The 12,487-nt window shown below is 39.5% G+C and overlaps 1 protein-coding gene across 4 annotated transcripts in view; it reads left to right on the forward strand.

Annotated features, from left to right (window-relative positions):
• The window catches only part of PLPPR1 (phospholipid phosphatase related 1), a 126,574-nt gene that overhangs the window by 44,154 nt on the left and 69,933 nt on the right, over positions 1-12,487 (forward strand). The window lies entirely within an intron of this gene.

Here is a 12,487-nt window from a genome sequence, read left to right on the forward strand (position 1 = left end):
ACGGTGCATTATCAAAAAACCCATAAGCAACTCCACTATGAGATTGTAGAGCTGAGGTGGGAAGTTTTGAGTGCAGAACTAAGGAAAAGCAATGGCTCACCCGAGCTGTTACCAAAGCAGTGGGGTGGGCAGAGACCTATGGCTTGGAAGAGCAGAAGTTCACAAGTTCTGTTGTTCCTGTTAAGGAGATGCTGGAATTCTTCACTGAGGATTTTGGAGCACTCTTTGCATTTGGAATAGAGGAAGAAAAATAAATGTGCAATTAGAAACATACAAAGTTGTCTCTTATGCAACTACTGAGCTGACCCCAAAACTTTAAGCAGGCTTGCCTGTGAAATTGGGCCTTTGAAATAAAAATATGTGTTCTGAATAGCTTCCTAAATGAAGTATTTGCTTGCCATGGCTGGATGACAAAATGCTGTGCAAGCTTTCCCTGCAGCTGCTCAGTAGGTGACTATAAAGGCAGAGCTAGATGTATCCCCTGGAGCCACAAATCATGGTTCTGAGGAAGCACATTGGCTTCTGCAAGCTTTAAATGTAATAGTAAAACATGAGAGTTATGTTCAAGAAAGGCCATGTGCCAAATAAAAGCAAATTCAGATCTGGAGGGATTCTCAGGCTCTGTCTGTGGTCTGTTAAACCTGTGGTCTCCAAAGCAGGTGCATGTACATCAAGGTGTGCATAAAACAGTCCACTGGGGTGTGAAAAAATGTAGATTTGTGCTATTAATAAATTTTAAAACTATGTTTATTTCATCTCTAGCTTATAGTTGTTACTTTTTCTGTATGTTTTACAAGTTGCATAATATGTTAGGAATGGTGGTACCTTGGGAAGGTGGGATGGATGTCTCAGATTTTTCCCCCTGGTACTGTTTGTAATTGCAAAAATTTGGAGATTACTGTGGTAAACCACAGATCTGCATGCTGCATGTAAAACAGCTATGGTGAACGGTCTTGCATCTAATTTTAGGACTTAGAAATATGTGAGCTACATGGTCTGAGGCAGAACTCTGGTAAGAAAAACAGGAGTCTTTGGGAGGAAAACAGATGATTATAAGCTAAACAAAAATCCTAGGGCTAGGAGGAGACAAAGAGGCAGTACAAACTGCTGCCTTTGCAACATGCACACGAGGAGAAGGAGGTTGTGGCAGGTACCTTTGCTTAGCATGAAGGCTGTGGAGGGAGTGGAAGCAGCAGGGCAGTACTTCAGTAAATCTCATGCTGGGGCATTTGGAGGCGAGGAGATCTGCACAAGAAAATAAATAAAACCCAGTGTTCCCAGTCTCTCAGGCCCAGCCTACAGCCCATCTCTTGTCTTCCCGGGGCTCACACAAAATTAAAATGAAGAGACTGGGGAAAGCCTGTGATTCTGGCAGTACTTGGAAGTTCACCAGGAATTAAAAGGCCCGGGAGCAGCTGCATAATGTTATGTCTATAAACCACTGGAGAGCACTCCACTACACTGGAGAGCAGGTGCAGAGAGTGGCACCTGCTCTTGGGACAACTACCCTAAGGAAGCAGGTAGTGAAAGAGAATGAGGGGCTAAGGACTTGCTTATAACACAGAAAAGAAGGCCTGCACATACAAGATGGAACAGCATGGTTGTGTATTTGATGCAGTAATATAATCCATTCCAGTGCCATGGATATTGATGATTTTGCATTTCTTGGCTTTTTTTTTCCCTGTTCCTGTTTAGTTTGTGCTGTCACATATGCGATCAGAGTGGTGCAATGTTTTTATTATGTCAGATATTTTATTAAGTCAGTTCTCATAGTTGAGGTGACAGGAGAAAAATATGAACTTAGTGAAGTAGAGAAAGAAAATCAAATTTGAAACTGCATTAATCTCCAAATCAGAAAACTATTTTCTTTGTGAGAATATGTACATTTTGTATTATTAATATTGATTGTGCTTAGTAGATTAGGGAATACAGTGCTTCATTATGTATTTTTTTTAAATGACATGTAAATGAACATGTGTGTATACATACCTAGAGAAATAACTCTTGTGCATTTATAAAATGTGATGTTTTGAGCACTAGAAGCAGCAATTGTACATGGGTCAGCCAAATCTAGAACTGCTTTCCATGATAAACTGAGTTTTAAGAGAGTGCATAAATCCTTCAATGTTGTGAATGGCGTGACTGCATCTTTGTCTAACATTGTCTTTGGGGTATTTTAAAAAAGCATTGTATAAATTGGTGGCCCTTGAATGGGCAGAAAATAACAGGTTTTTTGTAAGAAACAGTTTCCTCTATGCAAAAATGCTGTATGTGTGTGTGGTATGCAATCTTACTCCAACTTGCTGGAAATAATTTTTCCATTTTTAAAGAGCTAATTAGTTTTGAAAATTATAATAATGGTATTTTAGAGGTGAGAGCTGTACATCAGCAGTACAGGAGTATTAAACAAGAAATGATGTCTGATGGTCTACTTAGAAGGATGGCAGCAAACAGCACAGGACATGATGGTATAGTGATATGCTTCTGTCAGCTTTTAGTGTTCAAAGGACTGTTTAATCATATTCTGACCAAGTCAGATTGCATGTAAAATTGTTCCCTTTATTTTCAGCCATATTCCCTCATGCAATTTGCAGGCTCCAGTAGCATTTTTGTTTATATGAATCTGTATGAGCACACACTCATGCTGGTGTGTAAGTGTCCAAAAAATACTACAAGCTAATTTTCTGTATACAGTTGACCTGAAATAGATGCAGAATTCTTACAGAATGTGATTTCAGTAACATCACACTCTTAGAAGTAGCATTAAGGTCTCAGCTACAGGAAACTCAGAATTCGTCTTTGTGGGCTGAGTCACTTTAATTGTAACAGTTCAGTTTGTGTAGACTGTATTTGCCTTAAAAATCAAATGCCTAATAGCTCAAGCAATGCCTGTGTGAGCTTCTGTTAGGCCTCTATAGGTGTCACAAGACAAAATTACACAGGGAAGAGCACGGACCTCCAAGATGACTAAGGCTTGGCCCTAATCAGGAGCTTAAATCCACAGAAGTTTTTGCAACAGCCTTGCTGGATTTATAGGTCAAAACCCATGTTTTTCAGTCCCTCAAAATCTAGGGCATCCATGTATATCAAAATCTGTTTTGTGGCCTTGTAGCCAGACAAATGCTATTGCCTTTTCTAGTAGCAACACAAGTTCTGAAATGATTCTGTGAGGACAAAGGTTTGTCAGATCTTTGTTGTCAGGGCTTGCCTGAAGCTTTGTTCTGCCTTTTAACTCTTACAGCAGCTGTCTGAGTGACATTACCTAATCAGTTTTAGCTTTAGCTTGTTTTTATACAGTTGTAAAATTTAGTGCCTATTTTTATAATAATCCTCATCAGTTTCTTTGCCTAATGGGTAGAACTATCAAGTTTCTATTATTTTAAAAATGAACTCTCTGAATGGCAGCATGGAGAAGAGCAGACATGGGACAACAGCAGAGGCCTGAAATCTATCAACACAAGGTGGTACCAGAGCCAATCAAGATAAAAGCAGCCACCCCACTCACCAAGGGGTGTTGAGTAGTCTAAAGAGGAATAAGCTCTCACCATCTGCCCTGGTGCCTTTCTCTTGGAGAAAAACTGTGACTAGGAACATTTTGCCATAACTGTCTCTCCTATTCTAGACTAAGCAGGATTCACAGAGGAGTCTGTGGGCAGCATAACAGTACAGAGGAAGGAGAGGTATTACAAGGTCTGTAAATCCAGAAATGTTTTTGTTATAGTTAGCTGTATTTTTTTTTCATAGTAATAAATAGATTTGGACTAATAAGAAGTTCCTTTTTTACAAAATGTTGTAGTCTAACAATAGGTTCTTAAATTCTTGACTTTCCATCTAGGGGTGCTTCTGAGACCCACATAAACTGCATGAGCTGTACTGCAGTACTGTCCTTAGAAGTGGGCAAACTGGGGATATGGGGATCATACTTGATAGGGGTTATACTTCCCTTAATGGGAAATGGTACTTGATGGGGGGTTATATTTCCCTTGGCTGCATAATGGACACAGATAAAGAAAAGAGGAAAGCAAAAAAAAAAAATTTCATTGTTATTAGGAGAGCTTCTACCAAAGTGTTTTGTATGAGGGAAAAGAGAAGGTATGCTACAAATTCTTTGTCTGTTTTGGCAAGGGATGAAGGTGGAGGTTTATAAACCAAGTGGACAAACTGACAAAAGATCCACATGAGATTGAGCTTGCTGCCAGGTTTGCAGGAGTATGAGCCTGTGCAGTCCTTGTGTGTTCCTGACTGCTCCACTGCCAATATGAATTCCAGAATATAAGAGGAGCAAGAGGCCCTGCCCCTGGACCTCATTGCAAAAGGCTACACTATGGAGAGGCAGTTGTTTGTTTACTTTCATAATATTACAGCTTGCAATCAATACTCACACAGTTTGCTGAGCCCTGAGGGGACAAAATGAATGGGTTTTTTCTTTGTATCTGGAGTCCACTGACTTGTGCCTATTACATGACTAGTTTTTAAACCAGCTCACCATGATTTCAAGAGGAGATTTCCACTGCAGAATTCATCCCCTGGGGAAAAAAAAATCAGAAATAAATAGAACCATGTTTATCATCTGATTTTCGTCCCCTTACCCTGTCTAGCGTTGCAGTGCACTGTTCCTTCTCATGCTCATCTCATATTTCTGCCTGTTGATCTTCATACTATGACCTGTGTGAACACCCTCCAAAGTGTTGGCCTCCTAAGCTGTCATAGAAGGGCAGTGGGAGGAGAGAAGTTTGAAATTTACTCACAGATGTCCATCTGTGCCTGAGAATAGCTGGCACTTTGCAGAAGCTTCATCCTTGCACATAAGTGTGTGGATCAGCAGTGTGCTTGGTCTTAGGCTCAGCAGATGTGGCATAACAGAGCACCATGCAGCATGTATTTTTGAAATACATTTTTAATATTGGGTTGGGATCCCTGAAATTAGTTCTGTGCAGAGCTTCACAGCTCCATTATAAATAAAAATATTTTTCATTCTTGCTGACACATAAGCAGCCAACTGATTTTTTTTAATAGCTCAATAGATTTCAATAGGAGATGGGCTAAGGAGGTTTTGTAAAGAAAAAAAAAAAAGTTTTCTGGAGTAAAGTACAAATTTTCTGAATTGAGAAAATGTCTTTGAATATTTTTTAGTATTTTAATAATTAAAAAAATAAATTATCTTCTGCAAAACCTTGATGTTTTTGGGAGGGCAAGGGTAGACTGTGTTCCAGAGTCTATTATATTGGTAGACAAAATTTTCAGTCTTGTGGTTTTATATCACAGGGAAAAGCTGTGGTTTTCCTTTCCTACCCTCCATCCCATAGGAGTTTTCCTGTAGTTTATCCAATTTTTCTTTCACCTGCACCATTCCATTGTTACCCTCTGTATTGAAGTTTTCTTTTGCTTTCTTCTTTCCCTTCAATGTCTCCCTACTTTTTCACCAGTTAAGAGCCTGAGGTGAAGGCTGCTGGTTTTCTCCTGTTGAAATCTTTCAGTTTCCTCAGTGCCTGTTGGTGCTTTGCATGGGAACTCACCAAGGAATTGGTTTCAGAGGGTAAAATTTGGTCACAAGCCCTTGATAGTATGATAGTATCCCAAATACCTTGGGGATCACTGGTTTCCAGCCAGAACCTTGCAAGACTGTCAGGTGCAAATCAGAAATGGTGTTGATTATTTTTTTGTGAGTTATGCAAATGAAACTGAATGTAGAACTCTCGTGCAATAGTTTACAGATGGTGATTTAGCATAAACAGAGTACCTATATCTCAAGCCCATGATTAATTAAATCAATCAGTTGCAGTTCTGGATCTCAACTATGTTACCCTTGGAACAATAGCCTGCTACATTTTCATCAAACTGGTCATATAGCTGATCTCTGTATTTCAGAATCCTCTATGTATAGGAAGAGCTACATTAATGCTGACCACACATGCCATTATATTTATTTTATTATAAATAACATTAAAGATAGATGGAGTTTTAACCAATCAGAACAACATGAAACATGCCTTTTCTCTTTGTTCAGAAAAGATCACAAGGCAAATAATTTCGTCTAAATCAAGGTGACGTGCCTTCAGGTGGTATGGTGGTGACCAGAAGCCCAGAAATAGTCTTTCTTTTCCACAAGTGTTTAACTTAGATTCACTTTAAAGTTTGAAAGGCTGAAATGAAAGCTAGAACAGTTCGCTTTTTTGACTTAAAGGAGAGTTAGAAGCAGGACAGTCTTGTAATTGCATGGATAAACTTAGTGGGTTTTGTTGTTTTTTGGTGGAGACTTATTTTTTTTTTTTAAGAACTCCCTGATGAAATTTGTCAGATTCCTTCTTCATTTATTATGTACCACTAATCCTTTTGCAAGAAAGAGAGGAGCATTATCAGGTAAAACCTTTTATTCATATGGTTTTGCTGATGTGACACCAAATTTAGGTGGGTTCATTCAAACCAACACAAAGTACAGTGGAAATACACAAAATACAGTGGAACTTTTCAGAAGGAATTCAGTGTCTCATGAAATGGAGCAGACCAACCATGAAGACACTTCCAGACCTGCTGGACAAGGAGAGGTTCTTGGGTTTGAGAGGGTTCAGAATTGGGCTTGTGGCCATTTTGTTTGGCTTTCTGGGTGTTAGCATGCACATACTTGCTATTCACACGGATATGTTTGGGTTCTCTTTGACATCTATAAAATTCTGGCCAAGTGGTGTAAATGAAAATTCTGTTGACAGAAGCTGTGGCATTGAAATTTCACTTTCCTCCCCACAGTGAGAAGTTGTTACGAGGCCTCTGCTGGGCAGACATAACATTTGAACTCTATTGAAGATATAAGTGGTGCAGAACTCTTACCAGTCTGCCTAGCCATAGATTTTGTACTGTTGCTTATCACTTAGTCATGGGGTATTTCTACATGAAGCTGGTAGCAAGGGAAAACAACCCTAACATGATTCTTGAAATCTGAGGCATCACTTTCTTCCAAGTATCAAACTGTGCTTTGACACCAGGGATTCAGCAACACATTTTTAAGATAATTAATTTAGGAACCAAGATAGTTATTAATGTAGCTTTCTTCATAATCAGGTGGGTTTTGTACTTAGAGATATCATTTCAGATATGCTGTGAACTATATTACTTAAGTATCACTGTTTGCCATAAGATGGTTTCCTTTGTTGAGTATTGAATGTGATGTGACTTCTGCTAGCAGAAAAGCATCAGAATTCTCATCAGAGAAAGTGGTTTTCTGCCTTAAATGCTGCAAAATATTTTTTTAATGCAATGGTGAAGATATGTGTGTTTATTTTGCATATTTTTTTTATTCCTTTTCTTACTGCTGTTAGTTATATGTAATTAGTTTATTGTCCAAGAATCTGTGAAGACACCTATCAGGAGCACTTTCACTGACCAGGCAATTAACTTGAATGATGTAGCTATTGAATGGTACTGTTCTCCTGGCAGAAACCAGGAGAGTTTATAATAAATTGTATTCTGGGGCAAGATCTAAATTCAGTAAACTGAATTTCTGTTTTACCAGTTCAGCTCCTCTTTTCAGTGTTCTGGCAAAGTGGGACATTGTGCTGCTCACACAGGAGTGCTCTTGGAGACAGGCACCAGCCAAGGCCTGAAGCTTAGCACACAACATTTGTTTATTTGTTTATTGCCACTAGACAACTTCACATTCAACAGCTAAAGATCAAGCGTGACTCAAACACTCAGGTTTGGACAAACAGTTTCTCCAGACTCACACCATGTCACTGTTCTATGGCTGGTGTTGGTGGCTCTCTGCCTCGGTCCGCAGTGAATGGGTAAAGGGCTCTTTGATGATATAAGTGTCTTCCCTCTTTCCCAAGCCCCATTGTGTGTAGGGCACACTTCCTCAAGGGCAACATGATCCAAAGGATAACTGTCTCATTTTTAGGTAAAAATTAGTGTATTGTGGGCCACTGAAGTAGCAAACTGAGTGCCAGTTTTCTAGTACCTTGTAATTGTTGCAACCATTATGTTATTTTCTTAGTTTTACTGTTTTCAGGCGAGTGGTCTGCATTGTGTTTGGGTGAAAGGCAGACAAGCAGATGTTATACCACAAAGCCATTTGTATATTTCTGCTTTTTGTAATATGGTTTGACTTTTGAAGTGATTCTTGCTGCCACTGTGGTTTCAATTACTTTGAAAACAGTGAAGAAATCTGTACTTGGAATATACTGACTGCCCTTTTGCAGTAAAATCTTACCTTTTCTTCCTTCATCCGTTTTTTGTGCATTGTTTTGATTTATGTGGAAGAGAGCTCTGGGGAAGGCATTCTAACCCTCTGTTATCCTGTTGCATCCTGTTCAGAATTGTAGGCATGCTCATGCAGAGGTTCCACAGGGATAATGTGTCTTTGGACATGCCAGGTGAAGTTACAAAGAGAGAACATGAGGCTGCCACATCTCGGGGCATGTTTGATCAGCCCCTGTTTTGTAAGGTTGCAATGTGTGTTCTGCTGATTCCAGCAGCAAGCAGTAAGGGAAACCTTTATTCCTAAAATGTGCAATGAGAACTGTGGGGCCCTTGTGCAGGAAGTAGCAAGCACATTTGAAGTGCAGAGATTGTCAAGTGGACAGAGCACCTGACAGGAGTCTGAAAAGAACGTCTTCTTCTCAGAGTGAGTGTCTTTCTTCAGCCTGTACATTGAGTCATTCCGTGATGTTTGGCAAATTGCTTCATCTGTTTCCCCCCACAGGAAATAGAGAACCATGCTTTACAGTGAGATCTGTGAGAGATGGTATAATATATAGTGATTATAAAGATACAGTTCTTTGCCAAAGCTGGGATAATCATTGTTAGCAGCAGTATTAATTTTAATTTGTTTCCTTAACTGAATGGGGGTCTGACATAAGCAATTTGTGTTTCAGTTGGGCAAACTGATCGTTGATGGAATGGTGCAGAGGTTTTGATGATATTTTTTTACTTGTAAACAGAATTCATATTTTAATGAGAGTAAAGGTCTTTCTAATTTGAAGCCAGTTGCCAACAGAGGTTTGCAAATTGCTAACATAAGGTTAAAGTAATTTGCATAAGGAAATACTGATGTCTCAGGTATCTTTTACATTGTTACAGAAATAGTTAATGTTCCTTCTAGTGTAATAATTACACCTTGTTTTGGAACCATGAATACTGCTGCTGAAAAGATCATAAAACTAAGAGACAGAAATCCTTTTTTTTTTTTTTCTGCATTTGCATCACATCCTGCTATCAAATGACCAGTAATTACTCTTCTCACCCCTGGTCAGGGAATATTTGAGATTCTGCTGTGAGGTGGTGTCCCACATGTGCCAGTGTGTTTGCTGCTGCTGTGGTTTGTGCAGCAGCTCCTGGATTTCAGGCTGGTGGTCTCTGAGCACCAGAGCAAAACAAATAACCATTGATTCTGATTGACTGAAACATAGTTGAAAACTGTGATGAACAGGGCCTGTTAGCCTGGTTTGTTGGTTTGAGTATTTTCCACAGAAGCCCAGATATTCACTGTGGCAATATGCTAAATACATTGTTCATCTTCTCTTCCTACCTATGCAGGACATGGCTTAAAAAACATAGGTTTGACCATAGGGTCTCCACCGGAATAGACCACAAAAATTAACTGGTTTGATGACTGATCACACAGAACGATAGCTAAATGTGCTGTGTCTGCTGCAGGAACTTACAGTGTAAAGGCTCGATGAATACTAGTTTGTCCTAGATATGTCCTTCTTGCTGTCTGCCACATGCTCACATAAAAGGCTTTAGAACATTCCTGAATAGGGCATTCTGAAAGCCATTCCCCTGGATAGAGTCCTGGGGCAAGAAAATCTCTTCAGCTTGAATTCTCATTTTCTTTGCTGTCCTTTTCATTCAGTTCTCAATTCACTTATTTATATTCTCTGTCTCCACTTGTTCTCCCGGGAGATGCTAGGCAATAACCTCCTGTACTGTAGATATGGGGCTTTCTGAAAATGCCCAGGTGAGGTAAATTAAGCAAGGTGAGAACTAGTTTTAATTAATTCACAAATATTGCATTATACAATTATATATGTTGTCTTAAGAGTAGAAGCACCTCATAATACCAAAGCTTCAGATTCTTAGTATTCCCTCTACAGTGGTCCCTAATTAGTTAGGTTTGACCAGTTCTACTCTCATGCTGTGATAACATACCAGGCCTGAAAAGGTCACACCTACTGGGATCCAAAAAGACTTACAGTTTTGCTCACATGAGTTCCTTAACAATTCAGCCAAGTTGATAAAAATAGAAATAATAAATGGACAAGGCTGATGCTGATATTATAGCTTTTATGCTTTGGTCAGAGGCTTTGGACTACAAAAGTTTGTTCAATGTGAAGAGATATGCATGGATTAGAGAACAAGTTTTTTACCAAAACTTCTTTGACATCTTATGATGGTTCTTTGAGCAAAACTGGGTTATCTCTGGAGGCTGAAGCATCTGGGGCTTCCTGTAATCTGTGTTTTGCTGTCAGTATCTCTAGAGGACTTATTGCCAGCTGAAGAGCAACAAAAAATTATGCTCCCACCAAGACTTCACGTTTGCTTCCCTTTACTGTTTTGTCAAATAACCTGATGAAAACACCAAGCAATGGTATCTGAGTTTTCCCACAATCTGGGAATTAGCTGATCATGCAACCATTTGGTCTCTTACTACTTCAGCATGACACAAATGTGTCATCACATATGAGAGAAGCTGGCATGAAAGATGCTTTGCCATAGCCACTGCAGTTTTTAAAGCAGTGGTGCACAATAAGCTTAAAGGAACAGACATAGTGATAAACATCTGTAAAATCAGGGGTCACCTAGTGTTAAATCAGACAATTTTATACAACTATGAACCCTCAGTTTCTTTACCAGTTTGTTCGATTGCTTTCAGTCGTCTGTTGTGAAAAGTATCTAAATTCTTGGATTGCTTTGTAACCCTCTATTTTGGCTAAGAACACACATCAGTTGCAACAGAAGGCATAGGTTGGGGTTACAGTATAGTGGTATGGAAAATCTTGGTTATTTCTAACCTTAATCTGGTTAACCTTAGTCTAACCTTAGAAAAGTTTCATTGAATAATGCTCTGTAAGCTGCTCTGACTCTTTAGTCTGTTATTCCACCAGGTTCCATGTGTTTGCCAAGCTACATAGCACAAGAGCTGAGGGTATTAAAAATGGTGTTAAAAAATGAATTACTGAATTTTGTTCCACAGTCCAAATGAGGTTAGATTACCTTGTATTTTTTTAAGCAATGACACTAACCCCTGAGACAAACCCCATTTTATCCAATAAGTAAAGTAGAAGTCTGTTTGGAAAATGAGGTGTTTTGAAAATATTTGTATTTTAGAATGGGATATCGTGTAAGATGGGAGTATATGAGGTATGTCACAGGTGACATTCCTGACTATTTATTTTTGCCCCGAAACTGTATTTCTCAATGCTTAGTAGTTCAGAAGCTATTCTTGACACAGAATGTGGCCTCACTGGAATCACAGTAACTCTGCTGTGCCTAAATCCATCATATACATTGTGTATTTTATGACTCTGGGTCAAACTGTGAAGAGCTGAGATAAGGAATACATTAAGTAGTTCATAGGTGGTAAGACAAGAGCCGGCATCATGGTGCAGGTGGCAAACACTGGCAGCTGATCCAGCTCCTCCATCCTAGCCTCAAGGGAACTCACTTTTGCTGATCATGGTATTTCTGCCAGTAACCCTGCTGCAAGCTGGTGAGAAAGCACTGACCCCTTTGTGAACCCCACAGGCTCCATATGCCAAGGCCTGAATTGCCACCCAGGTGTCAGTGAGGTCAAAGAGTCACGGGAAGATGCTGTGCAAAGCAATCTCTGCAAAATACATCTGTTTCCATCTTCCTTCTCCTCCTTGACCCATGGAGGTGCTTTTTATCAGGGCAGAGTTTCTTTGTGAGTGTTGGAAGTGAGGCTGGACCCACCTGAATCTGTGCTCTTGCTTGCTGTGCTCAGGTTAAAATTGATAGCAGAGGATTTTGATTCTCTCCTGTGTCTCATGCTTCGTGCAATCCTGCACCTAGCAGCTCTGGGCTGCACACTGCTTTTCCACCTTCCCTCCTACTCTGTATCTCCCTGTAAAGGCATTTAAACCAGACTTAGTTTCTTGATGTGTTGCCTCACACATGCAGGAAAAGACACATACTGTCAGTAAAATTTGTGTTAGTCTTCTTTTTTCTGCTTCTTCTACTTTTCAAGCAAAAAGTGTGTCTTAGCACAGTGTTATGTTAGTTAGGATAGACAGTAGCTCTAAATAATGCTAAGTGGTTAGAGTTCGGTGTGTTAATGTATGAATTTGTATCAGGACAGAAAGACTGCAGAAAAGGTCCAGGTCTTCATTTCATTTTCATTGCATTTGTTTGTTATGGGTAGAGAGTTTTTGTGCATAACACATGCTGTCATCTTGAGCAGATTTCTACAGATAAACATTCTGATCATGTGTATAGTCAGTATACTATAAGTGCAAGTTTAAAAGTCAATTAC

The sequence above is a fragment of the Lonchura striata genome, chromosome Z, assembly GCF_050655825.1.
Source record: "Lonchura striata isolate lonStrDom1 chromosome Z, ASM5065582v1, whole genome shotgun sequence".
NCBI classification, from domain to species: domain Eukaryota; kingdom Metazoa; phylum Chordata; class Aves; order Passeriformes; family Estrildidae; genus Lonchura; species Lonchura striata.